Source organism: Hemiscyllium ocellatum, chromosome 32, assembly GCF_020745735.1.
Source record: "Hemiscyllium ocellatum isolate sHemOce1 chromosome 32, sHemOce1.pat.X.cur, whole genome shotgun sequence".
Taxonomy (NCBI): Eukaryota; Metazoa; Chordata; class Chondrichthyes; order Orectolobiformes; family Hemiscylliidae; genus Hemiscyllium; species Hemiscyllium ocellatum.
The window spans coordinates 43,229,630-43,245,994 of NC_083432.1; positions in this window are offsets into that span (position 1 = coordinate 43,229,630).

Below are 16,365 nucleotides of genomic sequence, written 5' to 3' on the forward strand. Positions count from 1 at the left end.
GGGGAAATGGGCTGGTGTGGGTTGTATATGTCTGTTGAATGAATGTGTAGTGCAGATTGACCATCTATCTGGAGGAGAATGCATTGGCCCATTGTGGGTAACAACACTCCTGTTCACCTGCTGGTGGTGGCAACATGCATTTAATGGAATGGGATAATCAGGTGGAAATGGATGGTCTTGTCTATCAGACAAATTGATTCCTGGGGTGACAGGACTGATGTGTGAGGAGGGATTGAGTCGGTTAGGATTGTATTCACTGCAGCTTCGTAGAAAGACAGGGGATCTCATAGAAACCTATAAAAGTTGAACAGGAGTGGACAGGTTGCATGTTGAAAGGATGTCCCTGCCGTCAGGGAGAGTCCACAATCAGGAGTCAGCCGAAGGGGCAAACCTTGTAGGACTGAGATGAGGAGAAATTACTTCACCCAGAGAGTGGTGAGCCTGTGGAATTCACTACCACAGGAAGTGGTTGAGGCCAAAACATTGTGTTTTTCAAGAAGGAGGTTGCTATAGCTCTTGTGGCTCAAGGGATCAAGGGATATGGGACAAGAGTGAGATGAGGATATTGAGCTCAATGATCAGCCATGATCATTTGAGCAGGCTCGAAGGGCTGAATGGCCTACTCCCACTCCTGTGTTTCTACAGCAACTCTCTGCGAGCAGGTGTAACTGGTCATTAAATTAGATTCCCTACACTATGGAAACAGGCCCTTCGGCCCAACAAGTCCACCCAGACCCATTTCCTTCTAACTAATGCACCAAACACTATGGGTAATTTATCATGGCTAACTCACCTAACCTGCACATCTTTGGACTGTGGGAGGAAAGGGAGCACCCGGAGGAAACCCACGCAGACACGGAGGAGAATGTGCAAATTCCACCCAGACAGTCGCCTGAGGCTGGAATCCAACCCCAGTCCCTCGTGCTGGCCAGGCTTCTTTGGCACGCTGCTGATAAATGGCCTGTTGCAAGGATTCCAACCTTGTTGAGAGGTGACCTCGTTTACTGTTGGAGCAGCCTTCAGAGGAACTGGGAAACATACACATCATAACAATGAAGATGAAAAACTAAATCCTAATCTAATCTAATAAAGATGATTTTTGAAGAATCAGGCACATTCTTCAAAGATGAGATGTGGTCATTCAATAGGATAATTCATTCAGCCTTGTCAAAACCTTCTCTTGTACACACACCCAGCTGAGTGTCCTTGCCAGGTGACCATGGTGGTCCTGGTGGTACTTGGAGGCTCCTCACCTCTTTGTGTTGAGGTGTGATCTTGGACTGGTGCTGGCGATGTGCCATGTTTCTCTCCGGGAGTCCAAGCTGCTGCGTTTTTACATGTGTATTGTAGTTTGGAGTTCTGGATGGCGGTGGTGGAGGCTCCAACTTCTTTTCCACGCTTACCACCCGCCATTGGTGTGTGCTGGGAGAATTAGCAGCTTGATACTCACCCTGTTTGGTCATTGTAATGAGCACATCTTCCATGGGTGTCAACTCCTGGACTGAAACCTGGGCTCTGGGATAGGGATACCACCCACGGTACCATACGATATTCACTGGGGTTGTGCAGGAATGTAAAGTGGAAAGGTTTTCATTCACTGATGCTGTAGAATGTGCCTGATTCTTCAAAAATCATCTTTATTAGATTAGATTAGATTACTTACAGTATGGAAACAGGCCCTTCAGCCCAACAAGTCCACACCGACCCGCCGGAGCGTTTACCACCCAGACCCATTCCCCTACATTTACCCCTTCACCTAACACTACGGGCAATTTAGCATGGCCAATTCACCTGACCTGCACATTTTTGGATTGTGGGAGGAAACCGGAGCACCCGGAGGAAACCCACGCAGACACAGGGAGAATGTGCAAACTCCACAAAGACAGTCGCCTGAGGCGGGAAATCAATGCAATTGAACATGGAGCAGAGTGTAAAATGAGTGACCTCTTTTCAATCACCTGGTCTACATTTTGACCATATCGAATGTAACCTTCTTAGAGCTTGTAAATAATTTCTCATAATATTAAATTTAAGCAGCATCCTGAAGCATCTCAAAGGTGTTTGTTCAGGAGTCCTTGGGAGTAACATTGAGTATCAGCAATGGACCATAAACAGACCCAAGAGGAGTGACCAGTTAATTTGGCTGAGAGGAATGTTGCTCAGGTTACTACCTGCCCTGGTTAGATTAAAACTGCCAGATGCTGAATGACCCTTGAATTGCAGAACAGAGGAAATGCTGTTCAAATTAGTGCACAGGCCGATGTGGAGCAGTTGATACGATGCGGTGTTACCTCCGTGCTGCACTGTTATGCCAGTTCAGATTAGGAACCCCATTTAACAGTCAACATAGAGAGGAATTTGTAACAGGTGGATCAGATCAGGAGCTGTCAATAACTTGAGCTAAGGCCAACTCTGAGAATGTTAGCCCCCTACCCCGCTCCTAGCCAACAAAGGACAACTCCCCAACCTCCACTGTTGGGAATCTTGTTCAGAGGAGTTCTGGTCAGAATCTGAGCAGCAATGTCACACTTCCAGTTCTCTGATCCATTCTCTCACTGGGGACAAATCATCCATACAAATTCTTCAGAGACAAATGGACCGAGATTTTTTTTTTGTCCCTCTGCCACCCGATGACAGTCATGGAGGCAAAGAAGTAAGCCCTTCAGCCCATTGAGTCCATGCTAGCTGCTTGTGCACCAAGCTTATTAGAGATATTCTCTCACTCTGTTTTCCTCAAATGGTCATCCCAGTTTCCTTGCAAAATGATTAATCTCCTCTCCTTCCATTGGCCTCAAAGGCAGTAAGACGCAGGTCATCGCCATTTGCTGTGTTAAAATGCTGTTCCTTAAATCCCAGCAGTATCTCTGACTGAAAACTGTGTACCCTAAGTCCTTGTACCATCAGCTAATAATAATAAACATAAAATTGTTTGTTTTTTTAAAAAAAATGTCCTGGTCCACAAATGTGTGACTAATAAATAAGCAAGTGAAATTGTCATTTTTACATGGGATTCTGGAATTATTGTTAGTGTGTTGGGAATTACATTCAGTGCTGTCATACGGTTTTATCTTGCAAACTATCTGGAGGCACTTGACTATTGTCCATATTAGTAAAATAAGTTGGGGATGATGTAAAAGGTTCTCACAAGTTCAGTTCCATACAGTTAATATGGTTGAGGAAAAAAGTTATGTTACATAAATTTCAGTTCATCCTGAGACACCACTCCATTGGTGTAGATTAGAAAGGCTTATAAATGATTCTTGTGTCTGCTTATAAATGATTCTTCCCCTACACGGATCTTGGGAGTATTATCACGTGACTGCCTGATAATCCACTCCCAAATCTGGAAAAGTTCTTCCCCTCCATTTTCAGTCATCTTGAGTTATTCATCTTGAACAGAGGCTGGGGAATTACCATGGAAAAGTACTTGACACATGGAGATCAATTTGTTTGGAGTTGATATTAGAGCAAAAGAACCAGGAGAAAGAGTAGGCCATTCAGCCCTTTGAGCCTGTTCTGTCATTTAATATAATCATGGCTGATCTCCATACTGACCTGAAATCCACTTCCCTGTTAGTTTGCTATAGACCTTCAATCCATTACTGATTAAAAATCTATCTATCTCCTCCTTAAATATACTCCATGTCCCAGCACTCTGGGAGAGTGAATTCCACAGATTTATGCCCCTTTTGAGAGAAGTCATTCCTCCTCAGCTCCTCAAGGATGAGTACAAGTTGGTGTGAGCTCTGATATCAGCAGCGGAGTTTTGGAAATGAGCTTGGGTTTATGAAGGGAGAAGATGGGAGTCCAGGAAGGAGAATGTTTTGGAATAATCCAAGCAGATAAGTTACAAAGGTATCTGCATAGACTTTAACAGCACATCAACGGAAGCAGGGCTTGAGCTGGGCGATGGTATAGGGGTAGAATGGGCAACATTGGTGGTGGAGAGTAAAAAACGTGGTTGGCAGCTCATTTTGGGGTCACTTAGGACCTGAAGACCCCATTCATCAAATAGGTGATGTGGCATTCGCACAACATGGAGACTGTGAGGTTAGTGGTACAATTTACAATTGCCACTTTGGGGTGGCGTGGTGACTCAGTGGTTAGCACGTAGCCTCACAGTGCCAGGGACCTGGGTTTAATTCCCGTCTTGGGTGACTGTCTGTCTGAGTGGAATTTGCACATTCTGTGTCTGTGAGGGTTTCCTCCCACAATTCAAAGATGTCAGGTTAGGTAAATTGGCCATGTTAACTTACCCATAGCGTTCAGGGATGTGTAGGTTAGGTGTATTATTCAGGGGTAAATGCAGAGGAATGGGTCTGAGTGGGCTACTCTTCGGAGCGTCAGTGTGGACTTGTTGGATCAAAGGGCCAGTTTCCACTCTAGGGATTCTATTGACTCCCCTCATTATCTTCGGGTAAAAAGTGAGGTCTGCAGATGCTGGAGATCACAGTTGAAAATGTGTTGCTGGTTAAAGCACAGCAGGTTAGGCAGCATCCAAGGAATAGGAAATTCGACGTTTCGGGCATAAGCCTTTCATCCTGAAACGTCGAATTTCCTGTTCCTTGGATGCTGCCTAACCTGCTGTGCTTTAACCAGCAACACATTTTCAACTCCCCTCATTATCTGCTGTACTGCAACTGTCCACTAGAGGTCCTTCTTCAGACTGTGAGCAATTGGCTTTGCTAACACTAGAAAATTCTGTGCCTGAATTTATTATACCTTCAAGCTTGAATTCATAAACACAAACCATATTAAAATATTAAACATTTGTCATTGACATTGGCTGAATGCAAAACAGCCAGCTGTAACCAAATCTAAACAGGATTTAGGTTTCCTTGGGTGTGCTTTCCAGTTAACCCAGTTATAAAGGGACTTTCACCATGTTTTGTGATAAATAGATTCATTTTCACTGAGTGAAAATATTAGCAATACATGTGCATCCTAGAGACAAACACGTTTGAGGGTGACTCAGTGGTGAGCACTGCTGCCTCACAGTGCCAGAGACCTGGCTTTGATTCCAGCCTTGGATGACTGTCTGTGTGGAGTTTGCACATTCTCCCCGTGTCTGTGTGGGTTTGCTCCAACTTCCTCCCACAGTCCAAAGATATGCAGGGTCAGCTGGATTGGCCATGCTTATAGTTGCTAAGGATGCGCAGGCTCGATGGATTAGCCATGGGAAAGTCAGAGTTATGAGGGAAGGGGGTCTGGATGGGATGTTCTTTGGAGGGGCAGTGTGGAATTGATGGGCTGAGTGGTCTGTTTCCACACTGTGGAGATTCTAAACACAGAGAATGCTGGAGAAACTTCACAGGATGGTTAGAAGATGGGTTATTCTATACTTTTTGACAGAGCCCTTTCAGAACTGAAACATTAGCTTTATTTCTCTCTCGACAAATGCTTCCAGAGCTGCTAAGTTTCTCCAGCAGTCTCAGAGTTTGTTTCAGTTTCCCAGCACCTGCAATATCTTGCCTTTATTGGAAGGCTATCCCAGTGTGTGTCTCCCTGGCTAAAGGCTGAGAATCCTGTCAATGGCACTCAGTCCTGAGCTGTCCTCTCTTGTTCTTGTCACGTGAGGCAGACAGCATGGGAATGTAAATGTTAGTGAGGAGCCAACATACACATTCCACCCCTCTACCCCATCTCTCCCTCCCCCTTCGAGAGGCTGATGAGAATATGGCAATGAGCTGCCTTCTGGAGCTGTTGCAGACTGGATAGTGAATATTCACCCTCAGTGCTGAGTGGAAGGGATGTCAAAATTCTTTGACCCAGGATTTTGAAGGAACAAAGACCCATTTCCATCGCGGAACGGTCGGCACTTTGGACATCCTGCTGCTCCCATGTGCCCACTGTCCTTGTCCTTCCAGGTGGTAGAGGTCACGGGTTTGGAAGGTGCTCTATTAGAAGTCTGACCGGGTTATAGCTGTGCATCTTGTCAATGGTACGTTTTGCTTGGATGGATATCACTCCCAGATGCAGAGAGAGCTATTTCACCGCCAGTGGAACAAAGCTTGACCCCAATCACAGGACTCATTTGGAGAAAGCACCACTCGGGGTATTTGTCAAAGATGCATGAACTGTACAGGAAAGTAGACCTTCTCCCCATTCTCCCACAGTCAGATATTGGAGAACATGGTGAACAGGAAGGATGCTTGACTCCTCACATCAACTTGTTTACTTTATGATAGCTAATATAATGGCTTACTCCTCTGTGATCTAGCCCTTCAATTCACCATGGACCAGAACAGGTTCAGGCCTCACTAATCATTGTCCTCACTACCACTGTGCTGGTCCTTTCTGGTTTCCCATCCTCCATTAACTCTGTTTCCGTTTACAGACATTGATGACACTCACTCCCACTGTACTAAGGCAGGTGAAAGAGTGCCGCCAGCTCTAGTCTGATCACTATCCAACTTGGAAACTGCCCCATGGCCTTGGATGTGAAGCACTGGCTGAGTAATCAAAGAATCATGCACTTAACCTTATCAAAGTATTATGTTTTTACAGTTTTAATTAAGAAAAGGCTTCCCACTGTAGCCGGGCAAAATATCAACAGTTAACATCACAATTTCAGCCTTCGGCTAAGGGCCAAAGAGCAAATCTGGCTCCTCACCAACTTTCCACTTTTGTGTTGAAATTAAATTCAAACCCGGGCTTAAATTTATCAAAGTGTCCTGCTATTCCTGATTGTTTAATTAAATTGAGATCAACTTGAAATTGAGGCCCAGGTTTGCACTGAATTTTAACCTTCATCTTTGATTGGACGCTTTATGGTGTTTGTGGACACACTGACCTTGTCAATATGCTGGAAATTTTTAATTAGCTTTTGACCCAACACTTAACTTGTGGAAATTTTATTACCAGATAAGGCACATGTTTGTTTTTTTCCTAAGGAATCCAATAACCGTGTTTAAAACAAATGTTTCAAAGGTTTCACTTGGTTCCAGATATAATCTGAGGAGTTTGACTGACCATGTTCTGGCAATCCAGGGATAGTGGACATTGTGTGACAATACTGTGGCTTTAAGAGGAGTATTTTGTCCTGATTCTTAATGGAAGAGTAGCTTTGAGCCAGAGGTGATAAGTTGTCTCTTCAAAGCCAATAAAGTAAACTGCTTGTGAAGTCCTGTGTTTTTTTTTAAAAGTTAGAACAATAAAAGCAGCCTGAATGGGTGGGAGTCAGGCTCTCACAGAACCAGGGTTTTAGTTTAGCTTTCAGGTATTGGGGTTTTGAAGTTGGCTGTGGAAGCTGCCTTCCACCTGGGTCATCCACAGCAAAAAGCTAGGTACAAGAATTTTCTCTTGGTGCTCTTTCTTCCTAGACTGGAGAAGCACCACTTCTGCGACAATCTATTTTACTGAATTTGCCTTTGCTAAGGGTGTGTTTATGGGATGCTATTAAACTGGGACAGTTGCTGTTTAGTAGTTAAATAAAGTATTATTCCGTTAAGCTTTCCCATAGAGTAAAAGTTGTACCAATTCCTCTTTCTACTGTGTGTATTTCTACTGTGTGCATTTCTCTGTGTGTATTTTAACTGGGTGTAAGAATGAAGCGTGTTTTGCTGAAGGCAGTATTGTATGACCAATCGAAACACATCTGCAACACAGCGTCTTACACTTGTCTTTAAATAGAATAAAAGTTAGGCTCGAGGCTGTCTCCCTAATAAGGGGTTTGGATGGGTCTGCAACAATTGATTTGTATGTGAATGTAGGAGGTATAGTTAGTAAGCTTACAGATGACACCAAAATTGGAGGTGTAATGGAGAACGAAGAAGGTTACCCCTGAGTACAACGGAATCTTGATCAGATGGGCCAATGGGCTGGGGAGTGGCAGACAGAGTTTAATTTAGATAAATGCGAGGTGCTGCATTTTGGAAAAGCAAATCAGAGCAGGACCTAGGGAATGTTGCTGAACAAAGAGACCTTGGAGTGCATGTTCATATTTCCTTGAACACAGAGTCGCAGGTAGATAGGATAGTGAAGACGTTGTTTGGTATGCTTTCCTTTATTGGTCAGGGTATTGAGTACAGGAGTTGGGAGTTCAGGTTGAGGTGAGGCCACTGTTGGAATATTGTGTGCAATTCTGGTCTCCTTCCTATTGGAAGGATGTTGTGAAACTTGACAGGGTTCAGAAAAGATCTACAAGGACATTGCCAAAGTTGGAGGCCTTGAGCTATAGGAAGAGGCTGAACAAGCTGGGGCTGTTTTCCCTGTAGCGTTGGAGGCTAAGGGGTGACCTTATAAAGGTTTATAAGATAATGAGGGGCACGGATAGGATAAATAGAGAAAGTCCTTTCGATGGGGTGGGGGACTCCAGAACTAGAGGGCATAGTTTAGGGTGAGTTTGGAAAGACATTTCAGGGACCTAAGGGGCAACTTTTTCACAGAGGGTGGTGGTGTATGGAGTGAGCTGCCAGAGGAACTGGTGGAGGCTGGTACAATTACTACATCTAAAAAACATTTGAATGGGTATTTGAATAGAAAGGGTTTAGAGAGATATGGGCCAAATGCTTGCAAATGAGACTAGATTATGTTAGGGTACCTGCTCGGAATAGACGAGTTGGACCGAAAGGTCTGTTTCCATGCTGTACATCTCTATGACTCTCTGACTGTAATTGGAAGTTGCAGATTCAGAGATCCCTGCCTAATCTGTTAGTCTGCAGAATCATAATCAGAAGTCACAGGCGTCCTCAGAGAGCATTGGGTTAAATGGGTTGTGGTGGCGTGTTGAGAGGTGAGATGGTATTATCTAATTGGATTGAGAGTCACAGATTATTTCAACTCTGCCTTAGCTCCTCGTCAGTGAAGTTCTAGAAATGTATGAGACCATAAGACATGGGAGCAAAAGTAGGCCATTTATCTCATCGTAAACTGTGGCACTGGAAAAGCACAGCAGTTCAAGCAGCATAATATCCGAAACGTTGACTCTCCTGCTCCTCAGATGTTACCTGACCTGCAGTGTTTTTCCAACACAACACTTTTCGATCTCCAGCATTTGCAGTCCTCACTTTCTCCATTTATCTCAGAGTTTGTTCTGCCATTCAAAGAGATCATGGCTGAACTGATAATCCTCAACTCCACTTCCCTACCTTTTCCAAATAACCCTTGATTCCCTTACGGATTACAAATCTGTCTATTTCAGCCTTGAATATATTGAATGTCCCAGCCCTGACAATCCTTTCTGGTAAAGGTTTCCACAGATTCACAATCCTCATCCTATCAGAAGGATGTTATGAAACTTGAAAGGGTTCTGGAAAGATTTACAAGGATGTTGCTAGGTTTGGAGGATGTGAGCTATAGGGAGAGGCTGAACAGACTGGGACTGTTTTCCCTGGAACATGTGAGGCTGAGAGGTGACCTCAGAGGTTTATAAGATCATGAGGGGCATGGATAGGATAAATAGACAAGGCCTTTTCCCTGGGGTGGGGGAGTCCAGAACTAGAGGGCATAGGTTTAGGATGAGAGGGGTAAGATATACAAGAGACCTAAGGGGCAACTTTTTCACACAGAGGGTGGTATGTGTATGGAATGAGCTGCCAGAGGAAGTGGTGGAGGCTGGTACAATTGCAACATTTGAGAGGCATTTGGATGGGTATATGAATAGGAAGGGTTTGGAGAGATATCGGCCAAGTGTTGGCAGGTGGGACTAGGTTGGGTTGGGATATCTGGTCAGCATGGATGAGTTGGATCAAAGGGTCTGTTTCCGTGCTGTACATCTGTCTCTATGACTCTTTCCCTGTCTTAGAAAGGCAGTCTGTTATTCTGAGATAATGCCCTCTGGGTAAAACAGCCTTTCTGCATCTACCCTGCCAAGTCTCCTAAGAATCTTACACATTGCAATAAGGCTGTGTCTCATTCCTCAGCTGAGGCCTTACTTTCATCCCCCTACACTCTCGGATTAACGAGTTCAACACGCGGCGAGACATCGAACAATTCTTCCGCCGCCTTCGCCTCCGCACCTCTTTCTTCAACCAGGATTCTCACTCACCCTCTGCCGACCCCTTCTCCCGCCTCCAACACACCCCATCCACCTGGACACCTCGTGCTGGCCTCTTACCTGCCCTCGATCTCTTCATAGCCAACTGCTGCCGCGGCATTAACAGCATCAACCGGTCCACCCCTCTCACCCACTCCAACCTCTCAGCCTTGCAAACGTGCAACCCTCCACTCCCTCCGCTCCAACTCCAACCTCACTATCAAACCAGCAGACAAGGGAGGCGCAGTGGGAGTTTGGCACACCGACCTTCACACCGCGGAGGCTAAACGCCAGCTCGCAGACACCTCCTCCTACTGCCCCTTGACCATAACCCCACCTCCCACCGCCAAACCATCATCTCCCAGACCATTCATAACCTCATCACCTCAGGAGATCTCCCATCCACCGCCTCCAACCTCACAGTCCCACAACCCCGCACCCCCTGTTTCTACCTCCTGCCCAAAATCCACAAATCTGACTGCCCCGGCCGACCCATTGTCTCAGTCTGCTCCTGCCCCACCGAACTCATCTCTGCATACCTCGACACGGTCCTGTCCCCCTTAGTCCAAGAACTCCCCAACTACGTTCGGGACACCACCCACGCCCTCCACCTCCTCCTTCGCTTCCCTGGTCCCCAACGCCTTATCTTCACCATGGACATCCAGTCCCTATACACCTCCATCCCCCATCACGAAGGCCTCAAAGCCCTCCGCTTCTTCCTTTCCCGTCTACCCAACCAGTACCCTTCCACTGACACCCTCCTTCGACTGACTGAACTGGTTCTCACTCTGAACAACTTCTCTTTCCAATCCTCCCACTTCCTCCAAACCAAAGGAGTAGCCATGGGCACCCGCATGGGCCCCAGCTATGCCTGCCTCTTCATAGGATGTGTGGAACAGTCCATCTTCCGCACTACCCCCAACCTTTTCCTCTGCTACATCGATGACTGTATCGGTACTACCACGTGCTCCCATGAGGAGGTTGAACAGTTCATCCATTTTACTAACACCTTCCACCCCAACCTCAAATTTATCTGGACCGCCTTCCCAGACCTCTTCATTTCTATCTCGGGTGACCGAATCAACACGGCCGTTTACTATAAACCGACTGACTCCCACAGCTACCTAGATTACACCTCCTCCCACCCTGCCCCCTGTAAAAACGAATCCCATATTCCCAATTCCTTCACCTCTGCCGCATCCGCTCCCAGGAGGACCAATTCCAATACCAAACAACCCAGATGGCCTCCTTCTTCAAAGACCGCAATTTCCCCCCAGACGTGATCAACGATGCTCTCCACCGCATCTCCTCCACTTCCCGCTCCTCCGCCCTTGAACCCCGCCCCTCCAGTTGCCACCAGGACAGAACCCCACTGGTCCTCACCTACCACCCCACCAACCTCCAGATACATCATATCATTCTTCCTCATTTCCGCCACCTCCAAACAGACCCCACCACCAGGGATATATTTCCCTCCCCTCTCCTATCCGCGTTCCAGAAAGACCACTCCCTCTGCAACTCCCTCGTCAGGTCCACACCCCCCACCAACCCAACCTCCACTCCCAGCACCTTCCCCTGCAACCGCAAGAAATGCAAAACTTGCGCCCACACCTCCCCCCTTACTTCTCTCCAAGGCCCCAAGGGATCCTTCCATATCCATCACAAATTCACCTGCACCTCCACACACATCATTTACTGCATCCGCTGCAGCCAATGTGGCCTCCTCTACATTGGGGAGACAGGCCGCCTACTTGCGGAACACCTCTGGGACACCCGGACCAACCAGCCCAACTGCCCTGTGGCTGAACACTTTAACTCACGCTCCCACTCCACAAAGGACATCCTTGGCCTCCTCCATCGCCAGACCATGGCAATACGACGCCTGGAGGAAGAGCGCCTCATCTTATGCCTAGGAACCCTCCAACCACAAGGGGTGAATGCAGATTTCTCCAGTTTCCTCATTTCCCCTCCCCCCACCTTATCTCAGTCCCAACCCTCGGACTCAACACCGCCTTCCTAACCTGCAATCTTCTTCCTGACCTCTCCGCCCCCTCTCCGGCCTATCACCCTCACCTTAACCTCCTTCCACCTATCGTATTCCTAATGCCACTCCCCCAAGTCCCCCCTCCCTACCTTTTATCTTAGCTTGCTTGGCACACTCTCCTCCTTCCTGAAGAAGGGCTCATGCCCGAAACATTGATTCTCCTGCTCCTTGGATGCTGCCTGACCTGCTGCGCTTTTCCAGCAACACACTTTTCTGACCTCCAGCATCTGCAGTCCTCACTTTCTCCTGTGTCTCATTCTTCTAAATTCCAAATATTAAGGGCTAATCTACTCAAACTTTCTATTCAGACTGTCCCTCCACACCTGGTATGGCCGTGTGAACCATCTCTAGACTGCCTCAGTGCCAGTATCTTTCTCTAGAAAAGAGTTGTTTGCCTAGAGAAAGTTGGCACCTTTTAGATAGTTTCAAATCTTGACAACGGATAAGGGCCAGTCAGGAAATGGGCTAAGAACTCAACGCCTGAGAGTTGTTTTTGCTGCCGCTAAAAAGTTAATTGAATATTCAGCCCCATGCTGGGGAGTCAGTCAGCTTACAGCACTGCAGAGTATGGTGTGGAATGACCGTGCAGTGAGGGCTAAATCCCTGAAATAAAACAAAAAACTGCGGATACTGGAAATCTGGAACAAACCTAGAAATTGCTGGAGGAACTCAGCAGGTCTGGCAGCATCTGTGGAGAGAAAGCGAAGTTAACCCAGTGACTTCTTCAGAACTGGTAGCAGTGAGAAAAAGGTGGCATTTATCGCGAGGATTGGGTTTTGGTGGGTGCGTACGGAGATTTGAGCGGATATCTGCTGATGGAACCTGGAGAGAAATACAAAAGGAATAGGCAGATGAGGGAGTTATTGATGAGCTGTGACAGAAGCAAAGCTGAATAAGTGATGATGAGATTTAAGGATAGCAGAGAGTGGGTAGCTTGTGTTGAAAGCAAACTGTGTAATGTGATAATCGACCTGATAGTGGGTAAAAATGGGTTGGCTGTGTGAAAGGCAATCCCTGTCCTAACAGGACCAGGAGTTGGGGGTGGGGAGAGAGAGCCATTGGTAAAAATCATGGCAAGACACAATCACGGTTTAAAGTTGTTGAATTTGATGTTGAAAATCGAAGCTGTCGGATGCCCAAATGAAAGGTGGAGTGCAGTTCTTTGAGCTTGTTTAATCCCTGTTCAGCCTATGCCATTGTATGGAGGTCTGTCTCCTTAGTTAAGGAGTGGTACCCCTTACACTATTTACCCAGGTGTCTCTTTCTGATAGAGATAGCAATAATGTTCATTTATTTAAATGAAAAAAACACGAGTGACGAGTACTGCCCTTGGGGACAATGTCTGCATGATTGAAAAAGTGAAGGGGAGGGTAGGGATTAACCAATAATGCTCCGTTGCATAGTCTGTCCAATTATTTATGATGCTGACAATTAAGGACATCTCTATCCTCTTGTACTTGTAGTCATCGAAAACTCTGTCCTGACCTGCACCGACTCATGTTCTCCTCATCTCAGTAACTCACCTCCTGACTTTCCCAAGCCTGTCCACCATCGACAAGGAGTGTGTTGGAATACTCCCCGTTTGCCTGAATGGCTGCAGCTCCAAGAACCTTAACACTTCCAAAAGCAGAGAAACCTGCTTGACTGGCAGCACGTACATCACCTTAAACATTCCCACCTTCCACTGTTGAGGCACAGTGACAGAGTGTGTACCAAGGTGCGCTGCAGAAACTCATTAAGGTCCTTTGGACAGCACCTTCCAATTTCACAGACACTCCCACATAGAAAGATGAAACTGACTCAGGATTTGGAAAGCTTATTTTTCTGTCTTTTTGTTTGAAGATAGTGAAGGATGTATTGGTTCACCAGGAGGTTTGACTCCAAATCAAACTGATGGATTGCGCTAGACCTTGTGGCCAGCCTATTTTTCATTTCTTCTATGACATGATAGTTCCATTTCTATGCGATCCCACGCTATACAAACATCATGCAATACAAACGACATTTAAAGTGTTGCTGATCTAATCGCGTTATAGCCAATACACGTTTTATAAGTTTGTGTTTTAGAAACAGCGTTCCCAATTCACCAATTGAGTTCCAGGCAAGTCGCGTTGACAAAAGATGCGTTATAGCAGAACTGACTGTATGTGATCTCAGTACAAACTTTTAAAAATTTCTTCATTGAATTTGCAGTTCTGAGGGAGGCCATTTGGGTCTTTGTACAGGTGCAATCTCCTTGAAAGAGCTGTCCAATTAACCCCTTAGCCCTGTAAGTCTTTCCTTCTTCAAATACATCACTAAATCCCTTTTGATACCTGCTACCATCATCCTTTCAGGCAGCACAATCCAGGTCAGAAGCTACTCCATTTATTTTGAAAGCAATTCTTCTCATTTCCACACTGGGGCTTTTAGTTTATCTTAAATCTGATCCTTTTGAGCTTGAGGAGGAAAGAAAAATCATACACACAATATAGTCACTGAAACCAAACTGCAGACCAAATGCCGTGAGTGCAATACCATTCATCCTTTCCAGACAAGCTGAGTTCCTTCAGTACAAATTCATTTTCTCGCATTGCTGCTCACAGCTGTAGTTTAGTTAGATATTCCATAAGCATCACCATCACTTCAACCAACTGTATCTTTGTTTTGTGCGATGTGGTGACCCCCCTCACTATTTCTGTCTAAATTGGATTTTTTTTCCTCTGGTCTGACTGCCTCTTGCTGTCTCCTTTAATGTTGACTTTGCTCCATCTCAGCTCATTTGCTGATGAGACCTTCAGCCTTGACTTTGTTACCTCCAGACTTGACTGTTCTCATACGCATCTGATTGGCTACCCAATCTCTACCCTCCAAGAACCAGATCTTTGCTGCCTGTGTCCTATTAAAATCAAATTCTGTTCGCCAAGCATCCAAGTAGTTCACCTCCAGTACCTGCAAAGGTCAGGACCGTGATGGGTGGATCATTGCCTGGATGGGTGCAACACTCAAGAAACTGGACTCCATCCAGGACAATGCATGTCATTTGATTGGCACCACAGCCACAAACATTCCGTCCTTGCACCACCAACACACAATGGTAGCATTGTGTACTAGATTCCTACAGTGTGGATACAGGCCCTTTGGCCCAACAAGTCCACACTGACTCTCCAAAGAGTATCCCACCCAAACCCATTCCCCATGTTTGCCCTCGATGAATGCATCTAATACTGAATACTATGGACAATTTAGCATAGCCAGTTCACCTAACCTGCACATCTTTGTGACTGTGGGAGGAAAGTGGAGCACCCGGAGGAAATCCACACAGACATGTAGAATGTGCAAACTCCACACGGATAGTTGCCCGAGGCTGGAATCGAACCCGGATCCCTGGTGCTGTGAGGCAGCAGTGCTAACCGCTGAGCTACTGTGCTACCTGTAAGATACGCTGCGCCAAGCCTTCAGCACCTTCCAAGCCCACAACCTCTACCATCCAGAAGGACAAGTACAGCGGATGCATAGGATGCAAGTTCCCCTCCCAGCCACTCATCATCATGACTTGGAAATCTATTGGCATTTCTTCACTATCACTGGGTCAAAAACCCTGGAGCTTGGCGCTGACAACACTGAGAATAGACTTAAATCACACCAATTCCGGTGGTCCAAGAGGCTGACTCAGTTCTACCTTCTCAAGGGACAATTAGGGATGGGCAACAAATGGTGACCAATGAGGCTCACATCTTGTGAAAAAATACTTTAAAAACACTGTACTTGCTGGCTTACTGCTAAAGCTTAAAAGTCCTCCATCTTGTTTTCAAATACTTCCAAATCTTCACACTTCTGCAACTCTGTATTCTCCTCTGCTCCTTACGTATCTGTGTCCAACTAATCCACGCCTCGCGCGTATCCCTGATTTTAATTCCTCTGCCATCAGTAGCTATCACGTCAGTTGCCGAAGCCATAAGTTCTGAAATTCCCCAATAATCTTCTCTGCCTTTTGTACCTCTCTCGCCTCCTTCAAAATCGCTCCTTCAAACGTCTCTCTTTGACCAAGCTATTTGTCATCGTCATTTGGAAATCTCCTAACTTGCTATTTCTGATGTGCCTATGGGGCAACTTGGGACATTTAGTGTTTTATACAAGTGATCGTTTTCAATCCTTTCCAACTTCTTCCAATGTCACTCTGTACTTTCATGTCCAACCTGCCCAATTCTTTGAAATAGAGGTGAAAGTGAGGACTGCAGATGCTGGAGATCAGAGCTGAAAATGTGTTGCTGGAAAAGTGCAGCAGGTCAGGCAGCATCCAAGGAACAGGAGATTCGACGTTTCGGGCATAAGCCCTTCTTCAGATTCCTGAAGAAGGGCTTAT